The sequence below is a fragment of the Euphorbia lathyris genome, chromosome 9, assembly GCF_963576675.1.
Source record: "Euphorbia lathyris chromosome 9, ddEupLath1.1, whole genome shotgun sequence".
In the NCBI taxonomy this organism is placed as follows: Eukaryota; Viridiplantae; Streptophyta; class Magnoliopsida; order Malpighiales; family Euphorbiaceae; genus Euphorbia; species Euphorbia lathyris.
In genome coordinates this window covers 8,532,316-8,546,787 of record NC_088918.1, presented here as the reverse complement: position 1 = coordinate 8,546,787, position 14,472 = coordinate 8,532,316, and the positions used below count along the sequence as shown (strand labels likewise).

At 34.5% G+C, this 14,472-nt stretch overlaps 1 non-coding gene across 1 annotated transcript; it reads right to left on the bottom strand.

The window, feature by feature from the left end:
* Window positions 1-7,030: 7,030 nt before the first annotated feature.
* Window positions 7,031-7,102, bottom strand: TRNAD-GUC (transfer RNA aspartic acid (anticodon GUC)). The gene has a single exon. It is a non-coding gene; the product is annotated as a tRNA-Asp (tRNA).
* Window positions 7,103-14,472: the final 7,370 nt, after the last annotated feature.

The window sequence follows — 14,472 nt, the reverse complement described above, 5'->3', positions numbered from 1 at the left end:
TTAGTTTGTGCCCTGTAATTGACACGGATGTAATGGTAAAACTCTGCAGGACACAAAGATCTTGTCCAAAATACACAAAAATATGTCCAACTCTGCAGGACACAAAAACCTATTACCCATATACATGACACAAAAACATGTCAAAATTTGACAATCACAAAAACATGTCCAAATTTGACATTCACAAAAACATGTCCTAGCCTTCACAATCACAAAAACATGTTCACCATTTACATCAACCTAATATTTGTGAAACATTTACATGACACAAAATACATGTCACTTCTCATTAACTGGTGCCCCCGCACCCAATCTTGTTGCCATTCCTTCTAGGCATGATGTCCTCCTAAAACGCATAAGCCTGCTTGTACCTGCTTGTTCAGAATCATTACTTCTTGGTGGTCTAAAATGATATGTAGGCACTGATGTGGTACCATCTTGAAAATGGTTTGTCTGTCCTCTACCACGACCCCTACTTGTACCACGTCCCCTACCACTGCCTATGTTTGATGTCGGTTGACTTTGAGTAATCCTTGCTCCTGCATCTGAATTCACATGTTGATGTGGGGTTGGTTGACTAGCACTTGCACCCTGTGCCATCCTCTGTCTGCCACTCCTATCTGGACTCAACTATAACAACCAATGCATATAAGTTAATACACAATTTGAATTGGGAAGCATAAGAAACCATAATACAACAATTACCTGTGCTCTAGTTCTTCTAGCATTTTCTCTTCGCATCCTTCTCTGCCATGGACTCTCACCAGTTACCCCTGCTTTACAACCTCTAGCATTGTGGCCAATTTGGTTGCATTTACCACACTTAACAACACCTCTAGCCCTAGACACCTTAAATGGATTTCTTGGCTCATTAACCCCTCTAATTCTTCTCTTTCTTGGCCTGCCAGGTGGTTTTTGAACTATCCATGGATGGATATCAGGGTAATTGGTCCTATCACATTCTTCATGTGATGGGACTGGCCTGAATGGATGACTGTACACTGCTATATATGTATCCTTCAAAAAATATTTGTCAACATATTTTTCTGGTTGCTCCCTGTGCATGTAAATGGCAGCAATAGCATGCTGACACGGAATACCAGATAATTCCCATCTTCTACAAGTACACGTGCGAAGATTCAGATCAACAACAACTGTCCTATCAAAAGTGGTCACCTCATACAGTTTATCCCCAGCAGCAGTGCAGAAGCAATTCCTACTTGCAACTTTCAGTTTCTCCAAATGCTCTTGATATTTTGGACAAATGTCCCCTTTATATTTCAGCATTCCACATAATTTGATGTAATGTCTCTTCATACATGCTTTCCTAATAGTTTCCAAACATGAGACTATCGGCAAACACCTAGCTCCTTTGATAAATGAATTGAATGATTCAGCCATGTTGTTTTGAAGGATATCAGACTTGGTCCTTGTGCTGAAATGGCATCTAGCCCACGTTTTTGGATCATGTCCCATTACCCAGTTATACACATTCTTATCATAGTCTTTCAGCTTCTTCATGTGATATTCCCACAGCTTAACTGTGCCAGCCCCTGCAGCCACCCATAGCATATCTTTGTATTCAACCCCTTTGAAGCGCAATTTCATGTTTTCATACATATGTTTAAGGCAGAACCTATGCTCCACATTTGGCATAAGCTCTTTGAATGCTTCAACAAGTCCCTACAAGTATATAGCAGTAATCACAAATCACAAAACCAACTATCACAAACAACAAAAACCAACTATCACAAACAAAAACCAACCATCACAAACAAAAACCAACTATCACAAACAATAACAGTAATCAAAAACCAATTCCTCACACAAACAATAACAGTAATCAAGTGAACTAACCTTTTGCTGATCAGACATAAACACCCACCCAGTTTCTGCCACATTCCCAAAATCATCTTGTAAAGCTTGTAAAAATCATGACCATGATTCCTTGCACTCTGAATCAACCATAGCAATTGCAAGAGGGAACATGTTTTCATTTCCATCCCTTGCAATTGCAGATAGTATGTGGCCTCCCATACAACTCTTTAAGTGGCAACCGTCCAAGCAAATCAATGGTCTAAGGCCTGCGAAGTACCCTTGCTTTTGTGCAGTCAGCCTGTAGTATATGTACTTGAACACCACAATCTCCCTAGGCATGCTCCTGATACCATTTGAAACTGTATTCTCATCTTGAACTAGTGTCAAGTCTGTCCTTAGAACCACCTTGCTGTCTGGGTTGGATGTTTTGATTGTCTGTGCATAATCGTATAGACGACGATATTGTTCCTTTACCTCATCCTGGATAATATCACTTGCAATCTTCTTTGCTCTGTAACATTTGGCCATATTGACATTGAAACCCAGGTCTCTTTTGATCTTCCTCTGAACAACCTGAACTTTCCATTCTTCATCATCCCTAAATTCTTCTAGGTACTTCTCAGCAATGAATCTGCTTGTAATCAAATGGTTATCATACTCCCTCGGACAACTGTGAACTGGTTTAAATGATTTTATCATAAAGGTACGGCTATCACCAACTTTAGATGCCCTTATGTAAAAGTCACAAGCTGGGAACTTGCACCCAACCACCACAAAATCCTTGCAATTCTTCTTGAAGTGATATGAATACCCTTTAACAACAACCCATGACCTTAAAGCCTTCCTAATCTGGTCAACAGAGACAAACCTCATACCAAGACTTAACTCAACATTCATGTTCTCCCTGTATTGAGCACTTGGATCAGGCCTCTCATTGTCTGAGCCATGTAGACTTTCCAATTCATCGTCCAAATCAAGAGCTGGTTCATTAAATTCTTTGAGGTTCTCTTCGTCCAGCTCTTTGCCTACTGTGGATTGTGGCTCACTCATTGGTGCAGATTGTGGATCATTTGCAGTTTGAGGTTGTGGCTCATTTGTTGTTGCAGGTTGTGGCTCATTTGGCTCATTTGTTGTTGCAGGTCGTGGCACGGATTATGGTTCATCAGCAAACAACGAGCAATCCTCATACTCAAGTGACACATCCTCACCTAGACTAACAACATCATTTTCTGAACCCTCAACATAATCACTATCATCGGAATCTTCAACATCTCTAAAATCCATTCTTGTCCCCATATACATATCATCACTAACGTATTCATCTTCATCATCATCACTAATAGGCCCATTGTCATGCATCATTTCAGCCCCTACATTACCCTACATCATCTCATCCAATTCCTCATCAACCCCTTGATCAGTAACTCCATCCTTAGCCCCTACATTATTCCTCTTCAACTCATCCCATTCCTCATCATCCCCTTGATCAGTAACTCCATCCTTAGCCCCTACATTATTCCTCATCAACTCATCCCATTCCTCATCATCCCCTTGAGCAGCAACTACATCATTAGCCCCTACATTACCCTGCATCATCTCATCCAATTCCTCATCAACCCCTTGATCAGTAACTCCATCCTTAGCCCCTACATTATTCCTCATCAACTCATCCCATTCCTCATCATCCCCTTGATCAGTAACTCCATCCTTAGCCCCTACATTATTCCTCATCAACTCATCCCATTCCTCATCATCCCCTTGAGCAGCAACTCCATCCTTAGCCCTTACAATACCCTGCATCATCTCATCCCATTCCTCATCATCCCCTTGAGCAGCAACTCCATCATTAGCCCCTACATTACCCTGCATCATCTCATCCAATTCCTCATCAACCCCTTGATCACCAATTCCACAACTATCAACCCCTTCCACAACCTGCGGTTCAGCATCAGTCATATCCACATTGAGTGGTGGGCTAAGGGATTCAAAATAGATATCCCATTCTGAATGATCCTTGTTTGCTATACACATGAAGGCTACGTTCTTATCATCCACTATCTCTTCATATGCGATCTCACCAGTTAAACCAATAACATGATACCATATACGGCATCCATGTCTACACCCCAAGTCCTTGTAATACCCTAAAAGCTGAAAAAAGGACAACAAATCTTTATCCACATCAACCTCTGCCACATCCCCTCCAACATACTCCATAGAATCATCATACGATGACCATTTCCCCCCATAATGAAGTACCAGGGTTATAAATTCAGCCATAACTTAAAACCAATAACACGTACACACATTCAATAATCGTACTAAGCATACAAAAACATAAATCACAACTTGCATCAACGACATGCAATCAACTAAAAGGGAATGGAAAGAACAAAAAAAGCTGCTCAACAACTAAAAAAATACGATAACTTTATCATCCAACACAGACGAAAACCCTAAATCGAACAATAAAAGCAAGAACGATAAGTTATAGAAGGAAGAATTTACCTTGTCTGGCACGTCAACTCAATCAAGACCCCTCAACTTCCCTACTTGCGATGCAGGAACGAGGTAAGAACCATGCCCTTTAACACGAAATTACGGTGTAAAGCCTTTCACTTGATGCTCTACTACTCGCGTATAGTAATTTACTTCAATAATTTGTTGTCATTCATGTTTGTACTAGGGCTGGAGTTCGTAATGTTAGCTGGTTTTGTAGAGAAGATGAAGAGGAGTTAGAATATCAAAGGTGTAACCCCCTCATTTGGATCACATGATATCTCACACAATATCAGTCATAGACATGTTTTCAATTCTCAATCATATAAACTTCAATCTCATATAAATTTTACATATTATACATAAGAGAAAGCATTTATAATTTACAATACACGTTTAAGTCATTATCCTACACAGAGGATTTACAAAACAAAAGTACATTCACAAGACTCCAAAATGCCTAGATGAGAATGGACTGAAACTGCTGGTGCGACCTTAAGCAAGAAGAACTCCACCGAACCTGTAAAATCTGTTGGCAAGGGGTGAGCTGCCTACTCAATAAACATATTACACATATATGTATATACAAGTAATGTAAAGAGCACAAACCAAAATAGGTCATCAGTACCAAGTTAGAATTTATTCATTTAGAATAGTAATACTGATTTTAGAAAGGCCTTGCTATACTTAGACAATATATATAAAATGGTCCTTGGGCCCAATCTGTATTCCGGCTCACTAAATTCGGAATACAATCATCTGTGCTACGGAGGAGTTACACTCACTCACGTACTCATATATCTCAACACATGTGCTTCCGGCTCACAATATTCGGATAGCACTCTCAACTTGGACCATTTCACATATCCAGCTAAGCAAGCTCATATTCATTTATAATCCAACCATTATTCAGTTCCAGTATGTGCACAAGGCTTAACATGCCGTATTTACGCATAACACTGCAACATACTCAATCATAACACTTTCTTATCAATCATGACGTATCATAAACACTCAAACATTATCCACATCATTCACATCAGATTCAACCACATCTCACACTCAACAAGTCACAAGGCACAATACATTCATACACATATATAAGCAATATGCTTACCGTCACACTTGGTTCGATCTATTCAACACGATCGGGTGTGCGTTCAATTGCACCTTGCCCTCCTAATGTCACATAACATTGATACAATTAGACTTAACATAAACTTAATGAAAATAGAAACTAAGGAATGCTATATGATTTACAAGACACTAATGCCACAAAGTTCATGCAATCTAATCCTTTTGTCTTAGATCATCACATGACCTACTTGCACACATTCTGCCATAACTTTCTGTATATGAATCCAAATGCCCTGATTCTTGAACCTACTGAAACTAGACATATATGGGTAGAACATATCCAAAATTCACTTTAATATCACTTCTACACAATATATGGCATGCAAAATGATTCGGTCCTGTTTCCAGCCAAGAAACAGACTATTCAGATTTGCATCTACCATAATTCACTCAACCTAGCTCACAATAAACACAATGGATTGCCAAATCCTTTTACAGACATATACTTAAAGTATTGAGGAACACTTTTTCATTTGGACAACCTATAACCACTTTAAACAACACCAAAACTCAACAAACTCCATCACAACTCATCCACAACAAATCCTATGATCATACCTAGGTATTTCAGAATCTCAAACTCATAGAAAACAAGCTAAAACAACATACTAACCTTCAACTCGTGTCTATCACCTAGTATGCTTCCTAACTTGACTTGTTTGACTCGAAAATGGAAGAAATTGGAAGAGTTTTGTTTGGAGGATGTTAGGGTATATCAAAGGAAGGTTTGCTGAAGTTTTGGTCGAAATTGTGGCTGGAAATGAGGAGAAATGAGTTGTATCAATCATTGTTAAAACAAAGAGGCATACTTTGTCTTACTTGAGTGACACCTCGTGCTTGCTCACAAACCTCCAATCCAGCCCTCCACAAATGTAAGTTAATCAATTTAGGACATATGCATTCATTAATTCATTCATTTAAGTCCTAACTCAATTAACCAATCGTTACATCTTAACGACACACTAATCGCCTACTAATCACACGATAATCGCATTATGCATACAAAACTTCTACTGACAATGAGATGAATCTAAAATGTATGTATTCAATCATGAAAATATATATGAATGTGGGAAGACTCATATGTTAGGGTTTTGGGGATGTTACAAAAGGACAGGTGTTTAATGGGGTTTTTAATTTCGATTTATGCCCTTTTATATTTTCAATTTTTCTTAATGACGCAAATACCCTTGGCCACGTCATCGCCCCTGACGGAAAATCTGCCGTTTCCGCGATTTTGGTAACGGTGTCAACCACGAGTACCTGTTTGTAACAAAAAATACCACAGGTACTACATCGCAAATCGGTGAAACCACAGGGTAGTTTTTGTAATTAACCCTTTCAATAATTAGAGAAAAAAAAAAGCCCAAAAACTGAAGACAATTTGAAAAGACAAAAAAGCCCCGAAAAAAAAAAACAAAAATAAGATATGGTGGTTGAAGCAAGATTCGAACTTACAACCTTAGGCTCATTTAACCAATGATCTAACCAACTGAGCTACAGGATCTGTTTCCGTCTTTATTATAAGAAATATATAATATTAGGTAATATAATCGATAAATCAGCAAAAAAATAACGCCGTTGCCGGGGATCGAACCCGGGTCACCCGCGTGACAGGCGGGAATACTTACCACTATACTACAACGACTTCGATGTTCTTATGTCAAAGTAAATATAACTTATCGTTTAATTGTTATGATGATTTCATTTATTCTATAAAAGCCATCTTCTGTTATATTTACTTATCCAAAACCTATGAATTAATGGAGCCTTAGCCATAAATATTGTAGAAGGATAAATTATGTAATTATCTTTTATAAAACAAAATTGCAATACATACTAATGACAAAATGAATTATTGATTTTTTATTAACAAAGTGTTTCGTTTATTTACCGCCTTCTATTGGACAATTTTACCCTTTTCATTTTTTTTCAAAAATTATGAATGAGTTCTCTCTTCCGATCAAAACTGAAATTGAGAACCCCAGAAATGGATGATTACGAGTCGGAAAAATTGGATGAGTTACATTTTTCGTGAAAATATACATTATTTCCCCTAGGCGGTTTCCGTGGCCGCCTAGCATTATTAGAAACTGTGAAAATTGTGATAGATCGTCTATTTCCGTCGCTAAATCGTTTTACTGGCGGAATTTGGACAGAATTTTCCGTACTATTCGACAATTTTCTAGTAGTATTAGGTGGCCACAAAAAACGCTGGTCAGGCGGTTAGGAAAACCGTCTGACCATTAGCCATGCGTTTTCCGTGACCGCCTAGCCATTTACAGTTTTTAAAAAAAATTAAAAAGGATAAAATTATCCTATAAAAAACAGTAACTAGTAATTTAGGTATGGTAAACAACAACACCTTTAATCAATTATTGATTTTCATTTATGTGACATTTGAGCGAATGACATGATAAATATTAAATAATGTTGGTGAAGTTATTTTTGGGAGTTGCCCCTCCTAGGGCTCCGGAAACTCTAGGGTTCCTAGTGAATGGGTCTCTCCAAATTATGAGAGTGTGGAGTGGATGCGATTGGTTTCGAGAAGAAAGGGCAATGGAGGATCATCTAGGCAGTTTGTCGATGGAAGACGATCGATTTTGGATTTGGATTTGGGGATAAATATTCAGTATCAGCGTGCAACTGGAAAAGCTACTTGTACTTATTTAACATATTTTTTTAACATTATTTTTATTTATATTTATATAATATTAGTACCGAAAGAACAAAGTTTTATTGCATTTAATAAAAATTTATTTTAAATTTTTTATTTATTTATTTAGATTATTTTTCTTAATTTGTGGAATTAATTTTTTTTATTTTAGAATTTTTTTATTGATTAATTTAAAACATGTCCATATTACTACTAACAGCAAAAGTTTAACATAATTTTGACAAACACTAATAATTAAATAGTTAACAGCAACATCAAATGTCCTAAAAGTTCGTTTGATACGTTGTAATGCAATGTAATGTAATTAAGATTGTAATGTAATCAAATATGTAATGGAATGGAATTGAATAATTTACGTTGACAAATTTTAATAAAATTGATAAAAGGAAATTTTCATGTTTTTCTTGTTTTTCACAATTTTTTTCTTTTTTCGTGTTTTCATGATTTTTCCCTTTTTTATTTTTCATTTTTTCTTGTTTTTCACTTTTCCATTGTTTTCTTCGTTTTCGCTGTCTTCCGTTGTTTTCTCATTTTTCGTGTTTTTTCTCACTTTCCTTTTTCATGGTTTTCATGTTTTCACCTTTTCCCGTTTTTCGATTTCATATTTTTTTTTGCATTTGTCTTGTTTTCGGTTTTTCATATTTTTCTCTTTTTCGCACTTTTACTGTTTTATGTTTTCATGTTTCTTTTCGTATTTCATCATTAGTAATAAAAAATTACAAGGGTTAATCGTAATGGTGATTCATACCTCTTTTCTTTGTAATACCCATTACATAAATTTGCAAAGAAAAATAAGTGATGTATTTATGATTCCATTACGATAAAAATGATATGACTAATCACATATAGTAATGAGTCTCTACTGTAATTCGCATTCCATTACAACACTCATAACAACATAAGGACCTAAATATTTTGATTTAAGTTCTTTTCTTTCTATTAAGTGAAATAGAATAGCTCGATTAAAGTATAATAATCATATGTCTGTAACAATGTTATAAGAACCGGACCGGATATCAAACCGGATTTATAGAGGAGTCACAGGTCATTTGGCCAGACTGGACCATGCTCACCCCTAGTTCAACTCAATGCTTAATTTTTGTCCTTTTTGGAAGTTAATTCTCATTAAACAGTAAAAATATATTCCCAATTAAAGTTGGTTTGAGTGATTCAGGGTCTTAAGTCGTTTAAATTAGATTTCGAGTTCGAATCCTAGCATACACAGAAAGCTTTAATTGGAAGAGAGTCCATCTAAATAGTTTTTGACAAGCCTCGCACCGAGAAATCGAATAAATTATCAATTATTGTGTATGAATTCCAATCTCAATAAAAATGGTCAGTATAATTATTCGTTTTAAAAAAAAATGCATATGTCAATTTTTGGTCATTAAGGACTGATTTAGTGAAAAAAAAAATAAGGGTGTAAATAACTCATGAAGTTAGTGTATATATATATATTCAGTTTAGTCCAAATCAAAGTTTACATATCAACTCGGTCCTAAAATTAGCAATATTTGACAAATTTAACAAAATTTTAGTTATTGAAATGGATTATATTTAGGCTTAAAGCACTTTTTGGTCCCTGACCTATCCAAAATTTGTGCATTTGGCCCCTGACCTATTATTTGGTCATATTTGGCCCCTAACCTATCAAATTAGATAAAATCCAACCAATATTGAATGGAAAATTAACTCTCTTGGAAAATTAACGGCAGTAACCAATACAAAAATGACACATGACACATAAATAAAATTAATTTTCACTCTATCGGAACACTAGAAAAAGTTTTTAAGATTTTTTACTGTGTAAAATAGTTACTGTTGCTATCTCCAGTTGAAAATTAATTTTATTTATGTGTCATGTATCGTTTTTGTATTGGTGACTGCTGTTAATTTTTCATTCAATATGGGTTAAATTTTATCTAATTTGATAGGTTAGGGGCCAAATATGATAAAATAATAGGTCAGGGGCCAAATGCATAAATTTTGAATAGATCATGGGCCAAAAAGTGCTTTAAGCCTTATATTTAAGTTAATTTGTCAAATATTATCAAATTTAAGGTTAGATTGATACCTCAGCTTTGATTTGGTCATAAATTGATATTGTTTGTCAATTTCAAGGAACATTTTGACTGTTAATTCAAAAACAAATTGAAAAAATACATATTGAAATTAGCAAGCACGATCAATTTAGTCCAATTCAAAATTAGACATCAATTCAGTTACAAAGTTAGGAATATTTGATAAATTAGTTCAAATTTAACAAAAAAAAAATTAAAATATTAAAACTCAGACTAATTTATCAAATATTGTCCACTTCAAAATTGAATTGAGACCTAAAATTCAATTTATACTAAAAAAAATTTATATCTTCCAACTTCAAAATTCATTTTAACTAAGTTGAATAACTAAATTGATACTTTTATCCTAAATATTTATAATAATTAATGTATTTAATATATATGAATATACAAAAAAGATGAAAAAATATTTTAGTTACAAAATTGAAACAAAAAGATCATATACGTCATATATATTTACTTCCAAACACGGGCCTGAAGTGGCCTTCTGCGACCACCAGAATCACTCATGTCCGTCTCCAGAAGATTGGATTTGGGGTGCAAAATTGGCCCCCTAACGTAATTGTTCTGTATTCGCCACTGCTTCCAAATGATGGTAATTTCAAGAACTTCTTATCCTATAATCATAAGATAACTCAATGCATGATCAAAGAGAAAGCAAAAATTCTAAGATCCGCAAGGCTGGTAGAAGTTATGGGAACTTTTCTCCGAGCTTGAGTGCTTGTTTTATATTTATCTTCTCACCATTCTCCCTTGGAATGAAGAATTTCACCTTCAAACCGTGCGATTTACCTTTGTTTTCCTTCTTCAAACAAGATTTTAATACCTTGTTTTCGTTCCGATAAAAGGTCTGATCCGTATCAACATTGTTAGAAGCAATATCTATCGAGAACAACGGTCTACGCATGATGAAACTCCCGCGTCTTGCTTGTGGACTAGCTTCTTTATGATCTTCATAAGTAAAATCCGTAGACCAATGACCACCCGAGCATGATTGCTTCGGTGAGTCACCGAAAAGCTCGAAATGAGACTCGAACAACGGTTCTCGAACTTGAAATCGGTTATCTTCAATCATACACTTAGGGAACATCTCATTTTCTTGCAAATCATCAATCTTAACATCTACTTTGCCACGAACCGGCGATGCTTTCGGGTATTGCTCCTTCATAAGTTCGTGGAAGTACGTTAACCCAACAGGCGAAGATTCGATTAACTGTTGTTGGATTAACGGAGAATTCTCGAATGGACATCTCTTTCGTCGTAGTAAACGATGAATCGTGTGAAACGGAACAATGTAAAAGACACTACCGATGTTCAAAACAGATTCAGGCCGAACAACAACCCACGGGAACTTAAACACGTCGGGGCGAGTAACGCAGTGTCTCGGATTCTTCTTCATGACTTCATTCGCTGTTATAGGATACTTATGTATCTCTGCAAAGCCTCCGGGGTGAACTAGTTTGAGAATCCCATGGCTCCTTACCATTATTGAAACCATTTGAAATGGTATGAAATTGTGTGAAACTATATGAAATTGTGTGAAATTGTATGTGAAATGGTATGAAATTGTGTGAAACTATATGAAATTGTGTGAAATTGTGTGAAACTATATGAAATTGTGTGAAAAGAAGGAGAAAAAGAGAAGAATTAATTAAAACATTTATAATAAAGTTTAAAGTGGAAAATGACAAATTAGGAGTTGATGTTTTTAATGATTAACATAGGATTATACATTTGATGACTATGTGAAAAATTATATATCTAGCTTAGTGGAAATCTTATTTTGGTGATTTTTGGTGTGTTTTTTAGCTAATGGACAGCTTAATTGCCCTTCTTGTCTTTTCAATTATTGAAAGGAAACAAGGAATATGAAATTAATTAAATTAATCCTAATCTTGTTTTTTTGGTAAATTACACCCATGGCGACTAAACTTTACCCATTTTAACATTGTGGCCACTGAATTTCAATGAATGGTAGCCACTCAACTTTAACACACTTTTCAAAATGACCTTTAACGAACTCAAAATGAAAATATGCAAAAATTAAAGTTGTTTAGAACGACATTTACAATGAAACCAAATTTTTTATTTTCCAAAATCACCTTTTTGGAGCTTTCTCTCTCTAAAAACTCTACTATCTCTCCTAACCAAACAACACCTAAATGACCTCAAAACGAAAATTTTCAAAAGTTAAAGTTTCTTAGATTGTCGTTAACTCATCGAGTTTTTTATTTTGAGGCCGTCAACAGTCATTTTGAGGCATGGAATGATCACCGATATTAAAAAGTGTAAAGTTCCGTGACCATACCGTTAAAAATTGGAATTCAATGGTCACAATATTAAAATGGATAAAATTCGGTAGCCATTGATGTAATTTACCTGTTTATTTAATGGTTTATAGAGAGTTCTTAACATAGTTTTGTACTCATATTTTAGTAATTTTGGAAATAACTATAGCATTATGTAGCCGAAACTTGTTAGGACCAGTTTCACCCGGAAATTGATTAATAGGATCGGTAATTAACATCGACGGTTACAGTGAGAAGCAATTTTATCTCTAATATTTAAAATGATGCAATTTTACCCTAACGTTGGCAGTCAAGAACAATTTTACTCCTAACGTTGTCAAGTTTGGTCAATTTTAGAAATAATTTATCAAACTGTCTTCTCGATCATGAATCTTGTCATTTATATTTCACATGTGAGTCATTTTAGCACTCATTAGTGACATATCATAAACATATGATTAGACGTGGAAATTTTTTTAAAAAAATTACTGCCTATTTTACGTGTTGTACAAAAAAGAATTCAAAATATTTACCCGAATTAATAAATATTAACCTCCAATTCTATTATTAAACTATAGAAAATATGAAATCTTTTTTTAACGAACTGATATGCAATTGGTAAAGAATAAGGAACAAAATATATGTGTTTTACAACAATGTCTGAAATTGACCCAACTTGTCAATGTTCGGGGTAAAATTGCTCTTGGTTGCAAACCTTATGGGTAAAATTGTATCATTTTAGATGTTAGGGTAAAATTGCTCCTGACCGTAAATGTTAAGGGTATTTTTGCACATTATTATTTTTTTTTTGGAATAAAATCACTTGTTCTTGTCTTTGTTTCAAATAAAATCATGTTAGACATTTTCGGTTAAATCCATCGTTGGACACGGTACTTACATGGTTGTTTCAAAATGGTTACTGAACTTTAATTTGTCTCAATAAAACTATTCAACTTTGAGTTTTGTCTTAATTAGGTCATTCCAGTAATTTCAGTAGTTAAAAGGTACCAGAGTGATGTCATGGTTGACACGTCAGTATAAGTCAACTCAAATTGTTGACAAACGACACGGGTATTGGTTATTTTTATGAAAAAAATTTAAGTTTTGTTTTTTATTCATAAAATTAACCTTCAAGTGGTTGTCAAGTGGCGCATACATGGATGTCGTGTGTCGTTTTGATCAAAGATTTGAATTGACTCATGCTGATGTGCCACTCATGTCATCATTCATATCTCATTTAATCACTAAAATCGTCGTAGTGATCTAATTGAGACAAAACTTAAAGTTGAGTGATTTTATTAAGACAAAAGTGGTCATACTATCCAACTTCAAGGGCCAAATTGATCATTAATCCAATATATGACTGAAGGTTATTTGAAACATGTCACTTCTTTATATTCACACGTGTCATTTTAAACTATTTTGATATTTAAATTATTTTGATATCTCATCATTTTTAACTGTAAAATTCATAAAATACAAACCAAATTGATATCTAAACTCGATTTTAAATTGAATTAATCCACGATATTGAAAAATAACTTCAAGAAACAAATTTATCCTTAATTTATTTTAGAAAAAAAGGTACAGCAATAAGCATTGAATCGATGAAACAATATTTATTTTTGTACTTTTTTTTTTCTAAAATAAATTAAGGATAAATTTGTTTCTTGAAGTTATTTTTCAACCTCGCTAGTTGGATTAATTCAATTTAAAATCGAGTTAAATATCAATTTGGTCTGTATTTTGTCAATTTTACGGTTAAAAATTATGTGATTAATTTTCCAAGCACGATATGGTTTAATTAATTTGTAAAGTTAGATCTTGAATTTTGAATAATTTACAAAATCAGTCTTTTTATTATTTCAAATCGCTCTCTTTTAAGAGAGATAGTCACGACAACATTTTTTAAAGGAATCACTGAAACTGCACAAAACACGAACCCTATTTGCATATTGATCAATTTTATTTT